The sequence below is a fragment of the Apodemus sylvaticus genome, chromosome 15 (assembly GCF_947179515.1).
Source record: "Apodemus sylvaticus chromosome 15, mApoSyl1.1, whole genome shotgun sequence".
In the NCBI taxonomy this organism is placed as follows: Eukaryota; Metazoa; Chordata; class Mammalia; order Rodentia; family Muridae; genus Apodemus; species Apodemus sylvaticus.
In genome coordinates, this window is record NC_067486.1 from 88,170,626 (window position 1) to 88,193,330 (window position 22,705).

The window sequence follows — 22,705 nt, forward strand, 5'->3', positions numbered from 1 at the left end:
AAATGGAGGAGTGTCCTTCTTTTTTCCAAATCCTCTCCAGCATTTGCTGTCCTCTGAGTTTTTGATCTTCGCCATTCTGACTGGTGTGAGGTGGAATCTCAGGGTTGTTTTGATTTAAATTTCCTGATGATTAAGGATACTGGACATTTCTTTAGGTGTTTCTCAACCATCCAGTATTCCTCAGTTGAGAATTCTTTATTTAGCTCTGTACCCCATTTTAATAGGGCTATTTGGTTCTCAGAAGTTCCTCCAGAGCTGCTCTTTATGGAAGAAATTATGGAAGGCTGTCATTCTCTCAGTGAATCCAAGATGTATTACCTGAGTCCTCCAGTCTCTGTTGAATGTTCCAGGTGATGTGAATTAAAGAAAATTCAAAGGAAAACATGCTGGTCAGTATTTCTCTATAGTGCATATATCTTTCCTATATACATTTTCTGAAAAATGAAGTTCAGAAAACAGAGTATTAGCAATGAAGCTCAAGTGTCTTCTTCACAATGACAGCTTTGTGCCTACTCTATAGGCTGAAACAGATTATGTATTAATAGGGAAAATATCTCTTAAAATTTCAGGGCATACTGAAAAGAAAAAAATGCAACCAATAGTCCAACCAAGTACAAAAATAGTGTCTTAGAATCACACCAGATATAAACCGTGCTTAAGTACTAGTACCCAGATCCTTGGCAGACTGGACAGAACTCAGTTGGCCCTGGAGGGAAAGGGTGAGCTGCAGAGTGAGAGCTACTAACTTCCCAGGCATTGTCTTGTACAGGTGAAGTCTCATGAGAAAGGTCAGAGTTGACTCTCTGAGTTCCTGAACACTGTTTTACACAGCTGCTTACTTTTATTCTCCAAAAGTGCAGCAAGGCCTGTCAATCAGACCCATCCATCACTCAGTCTTCTAACACTCCCTTTCTCCCTTCCTTCCTTCCTTCCTTCCTTCCTTCCTTCCTTCCTTCCTTCCTTCCTTCCTTCCTTCCTTCCTTCCTTCCTTCCTTTCTTGCTTCCTTCATGTGCTCCTCTCTCTATATAAACCTATCTGTGCTAGAATTCTCTGTGTAAATCAGGCCAGACTGGGACTTGCAGGGATCCACCTGCCTGAGTGAACATGCCTACCTCAGATCCATTTCGTACTGAGAGATTAAACAGTGTGGAAGAGCAAGAGCTAAATGAAAGCTTTAAAAATGAGAAGTTCTTCCAAGACTGGAAGAACATGAAGGACACCATCTCAAGGCTGGATGGCTAGTTTTTCTGTGTCAAGACCAACACTGCCCTGACCTGAATACTTAGCCAGTCCTGCATCTGCAAGTGCGTTCCCTTGTGATGCAGAAATTTGCTTTGGAAATTGCTAAAATTAGTAAAATTCTCCTGTATACAAATAGTAGCACAGACTGCTCACCCCATAATATAGAAGCAAGGCAAAGTGAATCTCTAATGCCAGCGAAGTAAAAAGATTTGCTAGCTAGAAGAGAACAAGCAGGCAATGTGAAAACTTCTTCCTCTGTGTTCTTATATAGGCCTCAAGATGAAGGTATGGCCCAAATTAAAGGCGTGTGTTCCAGATTTAATCTCTGGATTAAAGACTGTATTAAAGCCTCTGGATGAGTGTTTTCTGCTGAGGGTGGCAACCCATGCCTTTAATCCAAGCACTATGGGAGTGAATTATGCAAGTGTGTGTAGTCTGGCCTACAAAGTAAGTTTCCATACAGCCAGTGGTATTGCAGAAAAACCCGGGCCCATAGCAACAACAACAATCACAATAACACAGTTCTATGGCTTTCTTGTTCCATAGCCAGATTAAAGGCCTGTGTCTTTCAAGATCAAAGAGATCTGCATTTAATTGGAGCGCTCCTACTTCAAAGACCCTGATTAACACAAAGGTGTGTCCTTAAGTTTTGGATTTTGCATAATTTGAGATGTAATCAAATTGACAACACAGAATAGATACCACAGATAGTATTTCTCTGTGTAAGTGTGGCTGTTTTGAAAATGTATTTATAGACCAAAGTGGCTACTATTCAAAGATCTTCTTGTCTCTGCCTCCCTGGTTCTGAGATTAAAGGCATATGGCAACAAGTCCAGCTTAGAAATCCTGTTAAGAGTTCTTGCTTTTAGCTGGCATCCTGAGCAGATGCTAATCCTGTGTTCCCAGCAGAATGATGGTTAGGGGGGAAGAGCTAAGTGTAGAAAAGAAGCTTCAGGACACAGAATCTCCTCTTCACCTGCCCACTCTACAGCCCCTGTTTCTGTCTCATATTCTATGCCCTGTCTTTGAGATGAATACACCTAACATTTCCATCCTGTAGTCTCTGTGTCTGCACAGAAGGCAGTCAGGGATCTGCTGAGATAGTTGGGTTCCAGGCTGCACTGGACTACAGTCATATGTACAGGGAAACAGATGGTAAGTCTCGAAAGCAGTTTCTTGAAGACCTGTCAAACCAGAGGTCTTCTAAGTCAGGGATATCATGGGAAGAAGGCCATGGCTATAGATCAGCTCATGGAAGGACTGGAGGAGGCCAGGAGCCCCTGGTGCAGAATCCCTTGACAGGTTATTCACACACAAGAACCAAAAAGCCAGCTCTCCTTACCTAAGTCCAGGCACACAAGGACATCAGCAGTGTGTTTCCTGGGATGGAAGACACTGAGCCTTCTGCATTCCATCTGTGGGTGGTATCCACACTCATGAAAGAGGTGGGTGAGGCAAGCAAAAGACCACAACACCTGGTGCTTACAAATCCACAAAATAAACAAAGAGGCGAAAAAGGCACAAGTAATTTTTAGATTACATAAAAGAGAAAAAAACACACTCGAAGGAACTCAGGGACAAGAAGAGAAGTGTAGTCCTAGGGAAATGTTAGTGATCTCCAAAATAACAGAGAGGAAACAATCTGATGTAACTCAAGGCAGGGCCTTTATTTTATTTGAATTATCTTGATCAGCTCCAAGGAACCACTGTCACTCAGGATGGTTGTGGTGGTTGAGGGCAATGCAGGAGCCAGAGCCAAGTCCTGGCAAGAAGGCAAAAGTCTCCGTTTGCAGATCCACAGTTCAGTCAAGTTCTGCTATGCAGTCAGCAGGCTTGAACTGCAATCTGAAGATGATTTCAAAACACATATAGAATTTTGTTTCTATGTATTCTCATTATGCTGGTGGGCTGTGGTCATATTTCATTAGAAACCAAGAAGTGCTCCTAAATGCCGACAGAAATGCCAGGTGCCCAGGTGGGAGAATAAAGGAGATGAGCTGCAGAATCTGCGGTTTGAGGTTGTTTCATGTTCTCTCTGCACCCTGTTGTTTCTAAATGCTGAAAATTCATCCACATTCTTTCCATTGTTGAATGCATGGTGAGGCAGTCTTGACAAAGGCACCCTTTAAGTCCTGCATGTGTACAAAGTCAGCTGCCTTACCCCATCGCCACCCACCTCTGGAGGTCTATAAACTGCTCTTTGCCAGAATCTCAAATGAAGCTGCATTTCTCTCTTTGTGAAGAGGCTTTTCCAGGACAGCATGGTCCAGAACACCAAAACTCTGCTCTCTGAGATTTCTCGAGCTTGGCTTCCTTTTTGTAGTTGTTCCATGGCTATAGTCCTGGCGTACACTTGTCCAGTGCCAGAAGATGCTAACTGATGGCTTCTCACTCACACATGCATGGTTTGGGGTCAGCTTTGCAATCCTGGTTAAGTCCATAATTAATCTGCCCACTCCTTTTTCTATAGTGCCAGGGAGACATTAGTGATCTCCAAAACACAGACAGAAACTGATTGATGCAACTCACAGCAGGGTATTTACTCAAGCTATTTTGCAGCCATCCCTGCTTTGCACAACCTTCACTCACGAAAGGTTTTGTGTGTTGGGAGGAGAACCCCATATGTCTATCAGGACAAGGCTTTATAGAAAGTTGTAAGCAGGGAGTCCATGTGTACGCAAAGGTGTGGCCTAGCCTAAATCTGGATCAGTATCAAATAATCCAATCAAAAAAAGAATTCCTCCCAGTTGTGCCCATCTTCTTGAAGATACAGGTACTGTGGGACAATCACCAAGACCAATGTAAATATTGGGGTTATGGATTGTGAGGTTTTGGAGGGAAGTTTGAAAGTAACATAAAAACAGGGGTGTTGTTTCACCAATAGCCTCTCCTTGCTTTCTTCTTAAATTTCAGCCCTGTCACACAATATCCATTCTCAACTCCTTTCCAGGTCTCCTTCATGCCTTCAAAACATTACCAGTTGGGTGACTCTTGCACAACCAAGTCAGCAACTTGTTCAACTTTGGTCACCTTGAGAACACAGCTTTTGTGTGCCAACTCTCAATAAACACTTCTCAAAAGATCTCAATGATCCTGATTCCTTAATTAGTGGTAGTTTGTCTAATTTAGCTGATCAACATCCATTGTCCCAGTAAACCAACCATTTTACTTCAGAACTTCTGGGATCTTGTGATCCCAGTTGATTCATCCCTGGAGAATTTACCAAGCCACACCCCCATTATTCCCATTGCACTTTTTGGTTATTCCATGGTACAAGCATCTCTGAGCATCAGGACACAACTGCAAGGGACTTTTCTCGATTGGATCATTTAATGTTGACCCAGATCTAGGGTGAATTACACCTTTTAATGGCAGTCAGTCTACATAAAGTACACTGAAGCAAAACAGCATTGGAATATTGCCTGCTTACCGTCACTGTCAATGGCAATGTCTGAGGCATTCCTTCATTCGTTTTAGAACCTCAGTCTTTAGAATTCCGATATATACCGAAGACCAGCTGAGAAAGATGTCATCTTCAATATTAGTCAGAAACTTTTGGATCAGTTGTTTTATGGCTGTCCTAAATTTCACTTCTATAGCATTAAAGTACTGATAGAATCTTTAAGACAGTTGTCAAATAAATCAAACTATTAAGTTATTTATTCTCTCATATATTGCATTTTGACCATTGTTTCATCTCCTGCCTGGAGTCAGGCATGAGAGCCCTTGAATGGCATGGGTCTCAAATTGGAAAAGTCATTGACTGACTACTCACATAAGTTCTGTGCCATTTTCCCAAGCACATCTTGCAAACAGGACAAATTGCACGACCAAGGTTTTGTGGCTGGCTTGGTGTCCCAATCCTTAAAGTGTAAGCCTTATGTTTATAGGAACAAAGTGAGGTTTAGAAGACAATAATGACTAGACAACCTCAATATATTTTACCTGTGATGTCCCAATGTTACTCAGGATTGTGACTATGATGGCTCTTTTGTTCATGTTTCTACATCTTAAAATATAATCTTTTCGAAAGATTTTATGAGTGAGTGTTTGTATTAGAATGCTTGGTATATGTGTGTGTGTGTGTATGTGTGTGTGTATGTTTGTGTGTGTGTGTGTGTGTGTGTGTGAGAGAGAGAGAGAGAGAGAGAGAGAGAGAAAGAGAGAGAGAAACACAGAGAGAAAGAGTTTGGGAGATTGATAATTCAAATGATTTATGGTGAAAGGATTAAAGAAAGAAGGGAAGAACGAAAAGAAAACATACCCATTTTTCTGTTTATATATCATACAGTTGTAGATTTTTTGTTTACTTTTTTTGTGGCAAAACCTATCATTAATTTTAACTTCAAACGTGATAAAAAAATTTCCAAATCAGGTAGGAACTGTAAGAGGAGCTAGAGGCTGAAGGATCATGAGTTTGAAGTTACCCTGAACTACTATCCTACAAAGGGAGTCTGTATCTCACTAACAGTCCCATCTCTTTGTAGAAGATGACAATATTCCTTTCCCCTTTGCAATTCAGTTTCTACTCTATCTAGAGATAAAACTATTTTATCTAGAGATTAAATGCTACTTAATTTCTTTCCTAAGGGAATAAAGATTAGTAATAATTCTTTCGAAGGAATTATTTTTATTACCTGGAGCTAATTTTCAAAGGCATGCCTAATAGCTTGTAAATAAGTCTTGGGATTGGTATTTATTAAAATAGCTACATAAAGACATTCTGTCTTGTTTTCATAATACTCTCTCTTTTTAAAAGAAGGTGATGCATGAGTGCATTTATCTACATGTATGTCTAGGTAGCACTGACATGCCTTGTGCCCACAGCAGTTAGAAGATAGTCTTGAATCTCCTGGAATAGGAGTTAACAGAGTATTGTGAACTGCCATGTTTATGCCAATTAAAAAACCCCTTTTCTTTTTGAAGAGCAGCCAGTCCTCTTAACTACTAGTAAATAACAATAATATTATTTACTAATTATCATTCCAATCAACTACATTATAGTCTACAAATCATTAGAGATTTATTTTAAGAAGAAAGCATGATTTCCTTGCAACATGGGGCTATCTGGATGACACTTTGTGCAAGAATTTTATATTTATGATGTGCAAAAGACAATGGCGATATTAGCTCACCACAAGAGAAATGGAATTTCCTCTGTTATTTCGCATTTGAATTAGATTTTTTTCTATTTCCACAAACCTGAAGTTTATTATATCTCCCTGTGCAATAAGGCTCCATTGTCCAGTGTATTTATTATTTCATTAAATTGCTATCTTTTGTGTGTGATTTTTTATATTATTTGGTAAGTCCCTCCAGAAGAGTAACAAAGCTTTTCTATCTGATTTCTGGAACTATTTTTAAAAACGTAGCAGTTAATTTTATTTTAGATAAGAAACACCAAACACCATTTTTTTTTAAACTACAAGTAAAAGACAAAACAGGAGGTGCTTTCACACATTTTAGACTAAAAAAATAAATCAGCTTTAGTAGTAACAAGTGCACACAGGTATATTTAGAACTTTGAAGTGCCAATTGAGTTGCTTCTTTTTAAATGTTATATGCATTTTTTTAGTTATGAACTAGTTCAAGCATATTATAAGATAAAACTCATCATCAAGATTCTAAAGAAATGTGTGAGAAATACATAATCAAGATTTTTAAAAATAAGACTGCTTTAAATCTATAGAGGCAATAATATAGCATGTTAAAATATGCATAGTTTTATTTCATGACTTCCGTCAAGTAGTCTTTGTAGTTAAATCAATCTGTTTATAATCAGAATAAAGAATAAGAGAAAATAGAATTTATGAAATGTTGCACTTTTTATGGGTGTGACAAAAATTTATCTATGTATTTTTAAAGTATGAAATTTAGGTTTACAACAAAATAAAAGGTTTTTTCTTATTTATTCACTTTTTCAAATCTATTTATTCTATTATGGTAGACTCATGACTCACTATTCCATTATGTTATGAATTCACTATATCTTTCAATACGTAGAAGATTCTAGAATGAGGCCTCTGTAAATTAACTCATTTTCTGAAACATCCTTATCATCTTTATGACATGTGTTTATCTTGTAAGTTCAATACCATTGCGATATTTTATAGAGAATGCAGAGTTTTATGACAGTGCATTTCCACTGATGTGATATCAACCTTGTATTACAGTCACCATTTAGCATGTAAATATATTACAGATATCATAATAATTCTACACAATAAATTGACCTTTACAAAGAACAAAATGGTGACAGATACTGAGCAGATATTCTTGTTCAGATAATATATTCAGATATATTATGTTCTTATAATTCCTATTCCCTTAGTGGCTTAGTGTAGATGTACAACTTGTTATGTATGATTTTGCTTCTATTGGTTGATATTTTGTTCCCTCTTGATCATGGTTTGCTAGATTTATAAAGCTCTGGTCTCTGCTTATTTGCTTTGTAATTGTTAACTGTTTGTGATACTAGGTTTGATCAAATTACCATAGTCCTGTCCATTGCTCTAGGTGATATGAAACCAACAGAAACTAAGCTTGTCCTTTACTAATCACATCTCTTATGTGACCCTGCAAGAGAGCATCAGTTTCTAAATTCTGTTTGTTTTCTGGTGAACAAGGCCTTCACTTCTGGTATACTTCTATAATTGTGCCAATCAGTTCTCTCTCATGCATGTGTCAGTATCATGATAAAATGATGACTCTAGGGAGCTCTTATTCTGATCTACAAAAATTTTCCTCTGTAACCCACTCCTTTCGACTTTATTACCCTATATACTTGTTTTACCTTTTGGATGCTTCTGATTAAATCAACATGAAGTAAAATATTTCCACACAAGTAACATGGGCCTAGAAGTATACATGCCATTTAACAATGGAATAATGACAGTGGCTGCTGTGTGACAATCATATATACTCCACACTGTCTTGGGCATTGAACTTGGAATGATGCTAATAACTTCTACTGTTAACAACTAGGGTACACTACCAAAAATTTCCAATGATTTTTCATTGTCACAAAAAGATGCCACTGGCTTCTTGGCATAACCACATGGGATCTTGATTTTTTACACATAAGCTGTGTCCATGTGCTGACCACTTAATAATGAGTGTCTTTCAGTCAATGAACCTTATTTACATGCTTAGAATAGGAATCTGTGTTGAAGTTTTGTTGAAATACTTATAAATGGTTCACTTAATACTGAATCTTAATCGCAAAACTGGTATCAAAGTCATCAGATTCACCCTCCTTTCTTATGAATCAAGGAGATGGGTGAATTCTAGCTGGGTTTGCACTCACAGTACTATTGTGTGTGTGTGTATATATATATATATATATATATATATATATATAAACCAGTAGGCCATAACTCTGAGGAATCATAGAGATCACGCACCTCTCAAGTTTTTGTGTTGTATGTTGTTGTATGTTTAGGTCAATTATTTCACAGATTTTGCATGTTGTTTTGTGGAAAATTATAGATTTGGCGATTTCTTTTGCATCAGAACATTGCCTTTTATTAAAAAATAAGGTTTGATATTCATGATTTAGAGACTTAATGGAAAATGTAGCATTATTAAGCAAGTATTGAATGTATAACTAGCTAGAAAACATTGTCAGTGTTACTTTAACAACAAGGAAATTTCTCCCATTCAAGTTTCTAGAATAATATGTTAGGAAGGATAAGAATAAAGACAGAATATCTACTGAAATTGAGAAAAAGAATGAAGAATGAACCATATTTCAATAGATTATTCTCTAGATATAGAGACTTTAAAGGTTAATTATTTTCAAGATTACAATATATCTGGCATTCTAAATTGAATGAGTTCTTCAAATTTTTCTAGATATTATTGCCACAATAAAAGCAAGAAACATAAAAAATAACAGGTTACTATTGAACAGGATTCAAGGTATGAAATACAGGCACTTTGCACAGTGTCAGTGCACAGTGGGTCCTTACTAAAGAACATTCCTCCCTCAATTACTCTGATTACCTCTTCCATTTCTTCAAGTTTCTCTATGTTGTTTTGTACAAACAGTGGTTATTTTACCAAGTAGCTGGCTTCTATTTTGTTTTGCCATTTTCTTTTTTACCATTTCCTCACTCTGGGAGGCTGTAAACCGTGCTGTGTCCATAAGTAAGTAAAGAAATCCTCGGCTTCCCAACAAAGAATATATTCTGCCAAACACAGTGCACTTACATAGAGTGTCAGGATTTCAAAGACTCCTCAAGGAGTCCAGCAAACATATCTAAGGAAAGGTAACGGAGTGATTATGACTCTTTTCAAGGCAGCAAGAGCATTCTTCCAAAAGAAAGTCAGGCTGTGTAAAGAGTCACTTGCTTATCTGACAGAACCTTTAAAGACAGAAAAAAATGCACACAAAAATAAGACATTGTTAACTCTAGAGATGGAAGTTTAGTTGAGAGCTATGATTTATTTTTAAAACTATGTTTTAGTAAAACAAGATAACATAACCCTTCTGATTATATTCAGCCCATATGGAAGTCACCGGTATCAGGCAGTATATATTGGTCAATATATTAGTGTATAATATGGTTTAGTTTGTTGAAAGTAAAGATGCTGTGAGTTATATACAATAAAAGTAAAGTTTTAATTACTAGATTTCTGAACTTGAGAAAACATTTGGTGATGTTTCTGAACCTCAGTTTCTATAACTGTTCCATATATAGCCCTTCTATGACTACTTAAAAATCAAGAAAACCTACACACACACACACACACACACACACACACACACACAAAACAAACAAACAAAAAAAAAACCACAGTTTACATTTCCTAAAAGTTCTTCAAGGATGGATTGTTCTTATTATTTTTCTTCTGCTATTAGAAAACATTAGTGATTACGGTGATTTTTTTTTAAGTGTTCAAATTGTGGATAATTTAAAATTTTTCAAATATTCACAAAAAGCCAAGTGCCTAAGATCAAAATGAGAGAAATGAAATATTATAGGCACAGTGATGATGGAAATTCAAAAAGAAAAACTACTATGAGAAAACATACCATTTAAATTATACATCTATCTATCTATCTATCTATCTATCTATCTATCTATACATACATATATGTACATACATATATTATTCATGTAAGCAGTAGAGAAGTAGAGAAATAAGTATATACCACTGCTATTCAGGTGCCTATGGTCTTCATGCAAACATATTATTTGTTACCCAAAGAAGTATGAATTAAACACATACACTCTGCTCTGGGACTTTTTTGATAAGCAACTATCTCCTCATCTAGGTAAGCCAGGAATGATAGATTAACATTATGATGACAGTGAAGTCCAACTGGTGATCCAATGAGTTAATTGGTCTTATTTACCTAGGATGGCCAAAGATAACTAATGGGAGCGTGAACAAATCAAAGACAGTTAAATTAGTGCAAGTTCCATTCTAAGTAGTACAGAAGCCAGTTCTTACTAGGTAGTAAAAGAAAAGATCTTGTGCAGAAAACTGCAAGTTGTTTACGGTTTTTGTAGTGGGAGTAGAAATTTGGATATAAAGAAAAATTGAGGAGTTAAGATGTCAGAAAATAATTAATAATGATGATGATAAATATTTGGAGATACATGTAATGTGACCAACTAAACTGACAAGGGAAAGGTCAAGGCTCTTGACCAGTGACAAAAGGCCAGCTCCTACAAGCATCACCACTCCAAGCTCTTGAGGAACACAGTTAAAGTGGGATAGGCCTTCCTTAAATCCTTGTTTCTAATAAAGTTTATTGTTACAAACTAAATTGAAGGGGAGGCTTTTAGCAAGAAGGTTCTCTCTAAAAGCCCACCACCAATAATACTATAGACAAAGAAATAAAAATGGGACAAATAGAAATAACTTGTGTATATTTTGGTAGATATGATAAGGTTAACTTTCCACCATGGCAAAGCTATAAACTCATCATGTAAATATGAGAACAAAGAGACTGTAGTTCAATCAACCATAGACAAGAAACATGTAAAGTTGAGTCCATATGTTCTAAAGAGTACCTAACAATCCAGAAATAATAAATGAACAGAAGACTCCTCACATGTCCCTAAGCAAGTGTCCAGTACCTGAACAGAACATTGTTATCTCCATGATTGTCTCAGGGACGCTACATAGAGAATGTGAGCCCATTAATATCTTGAGAAATGATAGCCAACATAAGTGGCCAATTTCATAGCAGTTTCCTTGGTATTTGTCCAGTTTCTGCCATGGCAGTATATAAACCTAAAACCTCTGGCTAATAAAGTTCAATTTCCTTGTTCTCTCTTGAAAATCCATTTGACTCCCAGGGAGTTTTCCTTACTTCTCTTTAATTTCTCAAATTTTCTCAGGTTCAGACATGCCTGTAATTATCCTAAATTAACCTGTCTTCCTCTTTGGAAATGGTCATTAGTGTGAGGCAATAAATGCATGATCGTTGGTCATCATGCATACATGATACTCGAGGTGCTTGAATCATGCACAAATAGGTTATGAACGGTCTTATCACACTTCAATGTAGTATAATCAAGATGTATAATATTTCAGCTATAACTTTAGGTCTCCTAGCACAAATTTCAGTCAACTCTGATGATTGGAGGTTCTCCTCTCTAAGGTAATTGTTACTTCATATATAACCTTAAGACATAGTGAAGTTTGTAAACTTCCAGTGGCTAATGAAATTTGTAAGTCCTTGCTTCCTAAGCCTAATGAGTCTCATTTATTTCCATAACTTAATGAACTTCCCTCAATCATGAAATTTTTAATTCAGAAGAAATTGCTATACAAATACATTGGAGTCATTGTTCCAGTTACTCTACATAAAATCATTAGTAAAGCAGATATAATTTTATGTCTCATGAATGTTAAATTCCAGCAAAGACAGGTAGAGAATAAATATTAATGCATGTCAAGTACTGTACTATCTTCAAAGGATATGTTCACATATTATGAAGAATAACATGGAAAAAAGAATGTATATATGTATAGAAGGTGAAAATTCACATCAAAGAAAGAGTAAATGAGAAGGTGTGAAGTAATACTTGGAAAAGTTTTAAATTCGAGTGTGCTGGAGACTCAGATGGATGGGTTATCTGCAGCTGTACTAGAATCAGTCCATGAATGGCTCTTATTAAGAACTGTTCTTGAAATGTTGATGAAATATTGAAATGAGTATACTGGAAAGACTGTAAATGCTTAGATCTTTAGTTAGAAGACATAGATAAAATAATGAGAATATGTTTCAAAGATAAATAACTGTGAAATTATTCTAAGAACTTTGGCTTGTTTTGCTCCAAGGGTGGAAAAGTGACTCTGGCTACACTAATAGATTAAATAAAATGATAGAATAAGTGAAGGAAAGAAATGGAGAAGACCAGAAATCAGTTAAAAAATATCAGATACCCAGACTCTAGAACTGACAGATAGCCTTGAGCAATGCAATGTGGAGCATAAAAGAAAAAGTTAAACAACTCTAAGGTTTTCCCCCCGAGTAGAATGGAGTTTGCTTGTAGTAGGGGAAAACATCACAAGTTAAGAGCTGACATAGGCTCTGGATGGCTAAAGCAGTACATGTTAGGTATGCTCATTGTGGCAAGATTAATGGGTTAAAAACAAAAGAGTGATGAAAACGCTTGGATACAGGTGTAGAAGCTAAAGGCTCAGATTCAAATACAAAAGAAAATTTAAGCTCAGAAACAGAAAATTTTCCATTTACCCTTTATTTATTTAAAAAAATTAAAATGTTTTTAATATTGGGTCATAAAAATATTTAGAACTGTGTTAAAGGTAGAACAAGATCTTATAGACCTAAGCAAATACTTAAAAAGTATTTAAGTATTAAATATTTAAAAACTTTGATTGGTATCATTTTGATAGCTTTTCATTTTAACTTCTTTACTTTTTTCACTTAACATGTTATTCATTTTATTTATTCATTGCTGGAAAATAAAAATGGGAGAGCACACACTTCTAATATAAGCATATTAAGAAAAATTTGTACTAGTACTCTAGCCATATTGACAAGTAGCAGAATCAAGTTGATATATTGGTTTTATACCGTGTTCTGTTTTGTTTTTATTTGTATCAGTATTTTGAGATAGATTCTTGCTAAATGTGTTAGGCTGCTCTTTACTTTCCTATGTAATCCCTGGAGGTCTCAAACTTGGGTTCATGGTGCATTAATATCTCAAATGTTGAAGCTGAAACTTTGTAACATACTAATATTACAAGTACTTATAAGTTGAAAATGCTTGGGAAAGAACGTGTATACAGTGCTTCATGATTACTCTTATTGATATAAGTTGCAAGATTGCATATATTTAGTGTTAATACTTGAATAGTTTTATGAAGGTAAAATAACTGTCATTAGAATATTTATGGTATTTCAGTTATTAAATTACAACTCAGTGTAATACCTCACTACTTTTCTCTATCCCTAAGCGAATTCTAATTTTTCTATTTATATTATTTTTTTCAAGATTCCCACAATTTACTTAATGAATTATCTATGAATCCTTTTACATTGATAAAAGGATTCTGCCTCTACAAACCTTTATCAAAGACCCTACAGTATGCATTATCTCTTTTTCTGGAGTCTGCCAGAAAGGAGAATTTATTACAGATATTTGTATAACCTCAAGTTTATGTGCTGTTTGTAACTAGAACATTAAGTGGTAAATATAGTTGAGAATTCATCAGTGATAAAGCCCTTTATATCATAGCAAATCCTGAATTTTATAATATTTAAATAATTTCAGTTGTAATATATATTTATTAACTTTAAAATCAAGCAATATTAGCTGGGCGGTGGTGGCACATGCCTATAATCCCAGCACTCTGGGAAGCAGAGACAGGTGGATTTTTGAGTTCGAGTCCAGCCTGGTCTACAGCGTGAGCTCCAGGACAGCCAGGGCTATACAGAGAAACCCTGTCTCAGAAAAAAAAATCTGAACCAATCAGGTAGTCATGATGTTTTGACTACCTAATCTTTTCAGTGACTCTAAAAGATAAGAGCTATAATAAAAAAAAAGTAAAAAAAAAAAGAGCTATAATAATATTTTGTTTATATAGAGAAATACTATGCCGCAGATGTATAATAAGGCTCTGCATTCCATTCAAGATTTGGATTTTAAATCTCATCTCTCTGTTTAAATGTTTTTATAGCAACAGTACCATTACAGATTTCTACAATGCAAAAATCACCATGTCTATTGTCTTTCTGTGAGTCACTAGCTCAATTTAATGATTAAGTACTTACAATGTGCCAAAGGGAATAACTGATTTCAATTTTAGAATTATTTTAAAGTTAATATTCATTTGTGTTCATGATTAGTATATTGTAGAGTCCAGCTATAGATCGAGGATGTAGCAAATATTGTGACCTTCTGGGTATTGTCCCCATGTCTCACTTGGCTTTGGGTCAGACATTAGTATAACCCTTGCTGTAAAACTTTATGATGAGAATAGGTGTAGAGAAGAGATATTGTTGATGACTTCATCTCTCCACTAGGAAGTCTATATTCTGGTTTGTGTTTGTTCAGTCATAACTGTCTTCTTCACATTTTTTGTTATTTAAAAAAAATCTTTGTGGGTGAACCTTATCTTTGGTTTATTTAAGTCCCTCCATTAAGTTTAGACAAAAAAAAAAAAAAAAAAAAAAAAAAAAAAAAAAAAAGAGCGTGTGGCTTACTTGCCACCTCACCCTACCTGTCCTCGGGGTTTGGAGGTTCAGTGGCTCAAAATCAAAGACTCAGACTCTGGGAACAGGTGAGAAATGCTGCAGCAAGCTCTCTGCTGTATAATTACCCTCTACCCATACCCCATTTCTTCCAGGAAAGTGTCTCTTCTAAACAGCAGTTCCTGATTGGATGGCGTTCTCTGTACCAAAACTCCTTGGTCTCTCAGGCAGTCCTTGTTTGGTCCTCCTAAAGAAAATGCTGTTGTGGCTGAGTGCCCCCCCCCCCCCCAGGATTTACACAGAGGTGCCCTACCATTCCTGCTACAAGGTGCCAGCCAGAAAACATCCAGTGGTTGGGATTTAGACTCCTTTGCTTCACATGAGACTTATGGCTTCTGAAGCGAGAGCCTATCTTAAGCAAGTCATTCAGTCTCTTTTTATAGGTCTTCTATTCTTCCTGTGTAGAATAAATACATTTCTACAAAACAGTGTTAGAACAGTAGGTAAAGATAATCCTTGAATATTAGATGTCTCAATGTTTCTCAGGCAGTCTTAGTTACTTTTCTGCTGCTGGAAAAAAATGCTCTGATAGAAGCAACATAAAGGCAGGAGGTTGACCTCAGTTCATAGTTCAAGACATAGTAAAGGCAGGAGAATTATGAAGCAGTCGGTGACAAGACGTCTCTAATCAGGAAGAATAGAACAATTAATCCCTGTGCTCACTGCATTTTTAGATATGTATTCCAGGATCCCAGCCCAGGGAATCCTGACATGTACAACAGATGAATCTTCTCACCTAAATTACCATAATCAAGGCAGTTCTTTAGGGCATACCTAGAGACTAATTTATCCCTCACAGGTGTTCTTGGAATCTTTTTATTCTAAATCCTTTTAGTTGGAAATGCTAACCAGCACACAGGTAGATTATGATAAACAAATATTAGCTGTGTATTGTTTTTTTTTTTCGTTTAACCAATTTTGCTCTTCTTTTTGTCTCTCCAAACAATGTGACATTTTAGGAACTGTTCACAACATATTCAGACATTTACTAAGACTATGAATTCATAATGCTTAACAATCAGGGTATGAGATTTCATGACTTACTAGTTTGTTAAATTGAAAAAGAAAGTAAAGAGAAATGAAGACGCATATAGAACCTTGAAGAGAGGAATAGCCTCTTAGGAAATAATGGCTGCCCATTGCTGGTATTTAGATCAGTGACAAATGAGGCGCATACTTAGCATAACATAGTAGACCTGGCCTCCAGATTCTTTCAGCATCAGTCAGTCCCTACCTGGTGCACTCTGACCTCCATCCTGAATTTTGCAGCCTAAGAGCTATGATTCCCCTCCTCCGGAGGCACTTTTCTATATAATCCAGACATTTTGGTCTCTCCCTTCTTTCTTCTCTGTCAGAGTTCCCACTTTCTCTTTCTCTTCTAGCTCTCCTCTGTCTTCCTCTCCATAGTGACATCCCTCTCCTCATTCTTAAGAACCAGTGAACCTGCCGGAGAGTGGCTTTCCAATAAACCTGCTTTTAGATACTCAAATGTATCTTGAATTGACTAATTTCACCAGCTGAGAAATAACACATCACCCATCAGTTTGTAGAGATGTGGAAATATCCTAGAGAAATAAAGTATGAGATGTTATTCTATTCATTAATAATTTATGCTTTAACATGAACTTTTAGCAAGTTATTATGACAATGAGTTTTTCTACCCAAGAGTGGTGTGTTTTCACTTGCTTGGTTCTATATAGTGACATAATTCCCTGCGAAATTGTTTTCTTGACATATGCCTGCTTCTGATGTCTCAGAGAATTAGAAGGAGACCTGTCACATGGTACACCATTTGGATTGGCTCACTCTAGTAAGCATTTATTCCAATGTGTTCTAGCCAACTGAGAGCATGAGGATTTTTGTCTCCTTTAGAGATTTTGTCTTATTTCCCAGTGGAAACATTCACTGTGTAAGACTAGTCTTTTATCGAAGGATATCCAATATCAATATTGTTGTGAAGAAAATTAAGTCTCTATATTCTGAGGATATCACCCTCTTCTTCCTCCAATTTGGGACTGGCTTGCTCACTCCTTTCTCTTCAACTATATCTAGCCACAGCTACCCTCCTTCTACTCTCAGAGAATAGGTGTGATTTTTTTCACTTGGATTAAAAAGCTGCATTTTAGCGTAATTCTAAGTGGTAATAGAAGAATGAATCTGAAGGTATAGTGTTACAATGCAAGATGGAGCAGGGGTGGGCAGGAAACTTGTCACTAATAACATTTTACATGTATATCAAGTCACTTCTGGAGTTATTGCTATGACATTTGCAAGTATTTGCCTGAACTGTGGGGGCTGCTTCACTAAATCATTTTGTGCCAGAAGAGACTATTTAAAAATTGTCCCCGAAGCTCTGTCTCCAGGCAGGAGTCAGTTATTAGCAATGATGATAAGGAAGGGTGCAGACATGTCGAGACATTGGTTACCCTCAGGATAAGCATAGATCAAGGCTCTCAGAGGAAACAATGGAAAGGAAAGAGGAATTGCACCTTGTCACCGCTAACATTTGTGGTTACCAGCAGAGATCACTGGAAGTTGTTGCCAGCTCAGGCACCTGGTGAAATTGTAGCTCGTGCATTGGTGACTGTTGACCTTGCCTGTCTTCTTTAGGGTTGTCATCCGCAGGGACTGTCCTGGGGTCTACAGTCATAGTAGACTTAGTTATGTAGATAAGTAGGATTACTTAATGTGCATAGAACCCTCAAAGTCAGATATACTGAGCTGAAGAATTAATACTATATTTCACTTTTGCATGTCTGCTATATGCTTCCATAACACCCCTCCCCCCCCCCACACACACACATTCATGAATGTTTGGATACTACTGGTCTTGAAATCTGTATCATTTATATTGAGATGTGGAGGTATGGAGTTTCATTTGTCATAAAAACTTTTTAAATTGAAACAAAACTAAGATTGACAATGGACATACATTAAAAGTGTAAAATCAATATGTATTAATCACTTTCTCTGATATCTAAAATATAATACATGCAATGATTAGGGGGTTGCATTATGTAATCCATCATGTCCTCCTCGTAAATATTTTTAACTACTCCTGACCAAACAGCAACATCCTCTTATAAAAAGAAAGACTCAAATCTACAAGCATGTTTATTTTTGAATTAAAAGCAGAAAAAAATGAAAAAATGTGGAAAAAAATGCCAATAATAGGAATCCTCTTAAGCCACACGCAAGCCCTATTTCTATTCTTTTTTTTTTTTTTTAATGCAAAGAACAAAATGTCCCTTTCCTTTGTGAAAAGAGAAGCCTGAGCACATTTGGGATGTGAGAGTTAACGCCACCACCCCCACCCCTTCTTTTTTTTCCCAAGTGTTCTGACTTTGTCAGGAGCCATGAAGCCATTCACAAAGCACTTTTCCTTAATATTTAAATTCCCTTGGAGATTTAAGAGAAATTTAATCCACATGCTTCTAATTCATTTGCACTCAGTTCATAAAAACTGTTCTTCAGTTTGATCTCATTGTGGTCCAGGGGCATTAAAAAAGCTTTCAAATGAGCCTTCCTTCTTGAATTGAAATCCAGATGATTTCCAGATGTTTTGGGTTTTGTCAGTTCTAAGCAAATTTGGAACTTGAAGGAAAAAAAAAGTCTTGGCCATGAATGGGAAAGCACAGATGGTTCTGGAACTTTATGAGGAAAAAAAATGCCAATAATAGGAATCCTCTTAAAAGTAAAAGAAACTATATCATTTGTAAAGATTTCATTCGATAGATGAACAACACTGTGCTCACTTAAAAATGGCAGACCCTTGCCAAGAGTAGAAACTGAATGATCTGAGTCCAAGCTGTGAGTGAGAATGAGCCAGGAATCAACCTTCCAAAAGCTCCTTTAAACCACTTATAAAGTGTGATTAAAATAAGTAAATAGTAGGAGGGTGGGAAGGATGGAATCAAATGCTGGAGCCATATGGTTGCACTGTCAAGGGTAGAAAAATAAGGTTATTTTTCTTATTTGACATGTTCATTCACATTAGTCACAAAAAAAGTGGGGAGAGAAGCGATGTTGAATATAGAGCAATACAAGGCAGCACATTCACCTTCTAAACAATTGTATTGCTGGCTTTTCTTAAACAGCTACTCGTCAGGGTTCACATTAACTACTCAGTGAATAGCACTTGAGGCAATATGTGGAGGAAAATTGGTCATCTTCCATATGAAAACTGTTAAAAAACCTTGCTTTTCTTCTTCTTTCTACCAATATGTTAGTTTGTACAAATGTAAACATATCCCTAACTGTCAGCTAGTAGTTTTAGTCTCTTTAGACTACAAACTGATGATATCTTTCCCTGAACTACATCTTCATGAGCAGTGTACATTGATCAACATGTTAGGTGCCTGTCTCTGGTAACATCCTCTTGACAGTTTTTTTAAAATGGAAAAGAAAAGAATAAAAATGACATTAGGAACCATCTATGTTTAATGTAATGTCTTTACTCATCTCTTTCTTACTATCCAGTATCAGTGAATGGCAGTGGCTGGTTCTCGTCTAGAAATTCCTTTAGAAAAGGTAAATCTGAAATCTAATTCCTGTTCTTTCTTAGGATATTAGGGACCATATGTTGCTTCTCCCATGATGAGGTCTTTTACCTCTGAAATGAGTATAAGGTCTATGTAGCAAGCAGAAAAGAGAGGCAACAGCAGGATGGGGTTGGTTGGGTATCAGATATGTTATATATGTCTGAACATTTCACAGTGAAACCTGATTTTTTTATGGTAACCAAAGTTAATAAAAATAAATTTATAAGGTAAAAAAGTAGAATGCTGTATTATACATCTGTTCTTTTCCTATCTCCCTTCTTAACCTGCATACAGTGAACTACTGGAAGATGTTGCTTACAAAATCATGGAAAATATTTTGTGCATTCATATTTTATCTTAGGTTTTTTAAATAAATATACTTCTAAAATGTTCATGCTTCTTTCCTTCTAGACCAGTGGAAATCACTAAATTAGTTTATGACACATAAAACATACAACTCTTAAGGGATTTATGATTGACTATGTACTGAGACTTCCATTATGTTTCTTAGTTTCCTAAGCTCCCTTCCCAGTTGTTTTTCAGCTTTGCTCTCTATGACAACAACATGTTGACCTGCTCACATATTGGTATTGAAAGCCTTGGTTCTGGTTTAGATTTTTCATCCTTCTAGACGAAGCCTCAATCTTTTTCTTTTTAAATCAAAAAGAAAAGAAAACATTTATCTAAACTATTATTACATTATTTTCTTTTCTTTACTCACTCTAACCCCTCTGGTTCTCACTCCAACCCCCTTGCCTCTTAGATTCATTGCCTCATTTTCTTTGATTGTTATTTTTCCATATATATGTATAAGTATATAAATGCAATGTGCTGAGATTGCTTAGCACTGTTTGTTTTTAATATGATTTCAGGGCTGAACACTTGGTATTGGGTAAGAAATGATAGGGTTCACCGATAAGAAAGACTATCATCCCTTCTCTCATTGATCACTAATTGACTGTATTTCTTTGTCCATGGCTAGAGTCATTTAGATAGATACTTCTACCTTAGCAGAACCACCTTTTCAACCCCCAATATAAATGAGCTAGGGATATCTATTTGCATTAATCATCACTCATGGAGCCTACAGAGCAGCTTCTTTTTTTTTTATTTGATTTTTTATTTATTTACATTTCCCTAATGTTGTCCACTTTCCCAGTTTCCGCCTCCTGAGACCTCTATCCCATCCCCCTCGCCCTGCTTCTATGAGGGTGCTTCCTCATGCACCCATCCACTCCCACCTCGCTGTCCTGGCATTCCCCTATACTGGGGCATCAAGCCTTCACAGGACCAAGGGCCTGTCCTCCTTTTGAAGCCAGATCAGGCCATCTTCTGCTACATAAGCAGCTGAAGCCATGGGCCCCTCCATGTGTACTCTATAGTTGGTGGTTTAGTCCCTGGGAGCTCTGGAGGTCTGGGTGGTTGATAGTATTGCTCTTCCTTTGGGCTTGTGAACCCCTTTAGCTTCTTCACTCCTTTGCCTAAATTCTCCATTGCAGTTCCCATGCTCAGTCTGATGGTTGGTGAATGCATCCACATTTGTGTTGGTCAGGCTCTGGCACAACCTCTCATGGGATAGCTAAAACCTTCTGTTATCAAGCAGTTCTTGACATCAGCAATAGTGTCTGGATGGGAAGGATCCCCAGGTGGGACATTGTCTGGATGGCCTTTTCTTCAGTCTCTGCTCCATATTTTGCCACCCATATCTCCTTCTGTGAGGTTTTGGTTCTCCCTTCTAAGAAGGACTGAAGCATCCACACTTCTTGTCCTTCTTCTTGAGCTTCATATAATCTGTGAATTTTATCTTGGGTATTCAAAGCTTTTGAGCTAACATCCACTTAGCAGTGAGTATATACCATGTGTCTTATTTTGTGACTGGATTAATTCTCTCAGGATGATATTATCAAGTTCCATTGACTTGCCAAAAATTTCATGAAGTCACTGATTTCAATAGCTGAGTAGTACTCCATTGTATAAATGTACCACATTTTCTGTATCCATTTCTCTGTTGAGGGACATCTAGGTTTTTTTCCAGCTTCTGACTATTATAAATAAGGCTGCTATGACACACTACAACTCCTTCTCATTCCACACAAGGCAAGCTTTCCTTGCCCAACTGTCCACATCTCAGTGACAAACAGCACAAGTGAGTTAAGAAAAGTGATGTCTGCAGAATAAGTTAGGGAAACAGTGGCACAAAGCTTGTGGGAGTGACCGATATGATATAACTTAAGACCCAGTCCACAAGATGGAACCCATACCAAATACTACATGAGTGAAGAAAACCAGAGACTACACTTCTGGTCTAAAAACAAAAAGTAAAAATAAATGACTCCAAGTGATACTCTGCTAAATTCACAGATCAGAGCCTTGTTTATTTAGCCATCATCAAAATGTCTTCCTCCTGAAGCTGATGGGAACAAATACAGACAGCCACAGCCAAACATTGCATATAGCCATATCGGAACACTCAACTTTAAATGGCGTGACTCCATCAGCTCCTTCCCCTCAGAGATCAGGAACTTTCAGGAAGTATATTTGCTAATTGTGTAAAAGCTGTAAGGTATGGAGGATGTCAGGAGAACAAGGCCCTCTAAATCAACTGAGCCAAGCTCAAATGAACTCACAGAGACTGAAATAGCAAGCACAGCACCTATACTCACTAGTCTGCAGCAGGTCCACTGCACACACACACACACACACACACACACACACACACACACACACACTTTTAACTTAGTATTTTCATGAGACTCCTCTATGTGTGAAGGAGTGGGTCTCTGATTCTCATGATTTCTCTTATGGCCATTTTCATTCTGTTGGAGTGACTTGTCCAATTTTGATGTGATGTTGTTGTTTTGTTTTGTTATCTCTTAGAAGCCTGCTCTTTTGTAATGAAGTAAAAAACCTGAAGTGGGTCTGGGGAAGGGTCTGGGGAGGGGAGGAACTGGGAAGCATATGGCAAGGGGAAATCAGTATATACTATATAAGAAAAGAATTTATTTTCAATTAACGAGGGTGGTGAATAAAAGGTAGTAGTAGTCCCTGAAGTTCTTTGGGTGTTTAAAAAATAGGAAAAGATTAGAACTCAAATTAAACTCTGATCAGAACTCAAAAACAGACATTCTTAGGATCTGGAGCAGTTTCCAGCTTCTGCTTGACTGAAAAGAAACAGGGGAC